Source organism: Elephantulus edwardii, unplaced genomic scaffold (genome assembly GCF_000299155.1).
Source record: "Elephantulus edwardii isolate Elephantulus edwardi_28Jun2011 unplaced genomic scaffold, EleEdw1.0 scaffold00264, whole genome shotgun sequence".
In the NCBI taxonomy this organism is placed as follows: Eukaryota; Metazoa; Chordata; class Mammalia; order Macroscelidea; family Macroscelididae; genus Elephantulus; species Elephantulus edwardii.
The window spans coordinates 3,537,682-3,539,553 of NW_006400014.1; the positions used below are offsets into that span (position 1 = coordinate 3,537,682).

Below are 1,872 nucleotides of genomic sequence, written 5' to 3' on the forward strand. Positions count from 1 at the left end.
CATAGGGTTGCTATGAGTCGCAGGCGACTCGACGGCACATAACAACAACAACAACACATCTGATCATTGTGGTAGCACTCAAATTCAGGTCTGCCACACTGCAAAACTCATGCCTTTTCTACTATGCCAATCTCTCTTCACTATAAACAACAAAATTTAAATAGAGGAATATTTTTTTTCTTTTTGTGCCTTGTGACAAAGTTTTAGGGTTGAAATATTCAACATCCAAATCTGGATCTCCTAAAACAGGTAATGTGCTTCTATAAAGATTTCAGCCTCAAAAATTCTATAGAGCAAATCTACTCTTTTCTTACAGGGTCTCTATGAATTTAAAGGGAGCTCTGGTGGCTTACTGGTAATGAATTGTCCTGTTCACACATAGGGTATGTGGTTGGAATCTAATAGCTGCTCCATAAGAGAAAGATGGGCAATCTCCTCGCATGCAATTTCCTGCCTCTGAAAACCCACTGGAGGGTCAATTCCAACTCCACAGTATAAAACACTTATGTGTCAAAATGGACTCAATTGAAAAGGTTAAAAGCAGTCTTGGCAGTATTTTATATTTACATCTATTACAATTACAGAGCTCATCTTGAACATAATTCAATCCAGGGGCAGAGCTAGGATGTTATATACATCAGAGGTTGATATAAAATTTAATAAATTAACTAAATAAATATATTCTTAAGTGGCTTGATAAATTCAAGCCAGGCTAAATATATTCAGCAAGAGTTAGGAGGTAAGAACATGTTTGGTTTTCATTTTATTTGTCAAGTTTATTTAAGCTTTTTCTGTTTTTAAATAAAAAGTTTCTTGAAGCTAAAGAGTAAAAAACCCCAACCCACAACAAAACCAAAAGCCCATCTCTTAATGCTTTAATATTAAAAGCTATATTGTCAGTGTTTTTCAAATAATAATTCATTAGATAAATTGCTAAAACTGAGTCCTCATAACCCTGAAAATCAAGAGACTTCTGAAGAAAAACATTTCAATAAAATATATGTCTACTTATAATTTCTTTCTCTTCCATTTTTGTAATAACCTGTTGCTTTCTTCATGGATGATATCCTTGATATCATCCCACAACTCATGTGGCCTTCTGTTATTGGTGTTCAATGCCTCAAACCTATTCTTAGGATGATCTTAAATTAAGATGGAATTGTTTCAAGATTGTATCTTGGTTCCTGTGGACTTATTTTCAATTTCTTCGGCCTCAATTTGAATTTGCATATTACTAATTGATGATTACTAATTGATGATCTCACCCACAGTCCACACATGGCCTAGTTTTGACTGCTGACATTGAGCTTCTCCAATGATTTCTTCCACAAATGTAGTCAACTTGATTCCTACGCAGCCCATCAGGTGTCAATCCAACTCTCCGGGGTCTTTCTCTCTCTAGCTGACCCTCCATCCTTCCAGGCATGATATCCCTTTGTCCAAAGAATAAGAGATGAAGCTTTGCCATCCTTGCCTCCAAGGAGCACTCCAAATGCTCTTTTCCCAAGAAATATGTTTGATCCATATGTAAAGTCCTTGTTTGTGTCTTTTAAAAAAGGTATTTGCAATGACTAAATCATTGTAAATACAAAATTCAATCATTCTATTTTCAGTCTCATTTCTATCATCAAGCCCCTATTTTTAACTACTATTCCTTCTTCACTTTTTCTTACTTTTGCATTCCAATCACTAATTATCATTAATGCATTAAGGGGAAGCATGGAGGGTCAGAAAAGGAGAGGAAGACCCTCAACTAAGTGGACGGACATGGTGACTGCTGCAAGGGACTTTTGCGTGTCAGGAAGTGTGAGGATGGCGCAGGACAGAACAGGGTTCAGATCATTTGTTCTTAGGGTCACCATGAGTTGTACT

The 1,872-nt window shown here is 36.3% G+C and overlaps 1 protein-coding gene across 4 annotated transcripts in view; it reads right to left on the bottom strand.

The window, feature by feature from the left end:
* Positions 1–1,872, bottom strand: part of VPS13C (vacuolar protein sorting 13 homolog C (S. cerevisiae)) — a 248,439-nt gene that overhangs the window by 224,128 nt on the left and 22,439 nt on the right. The gene's annotated exons all lie outside the window — the stretch shown is intronic.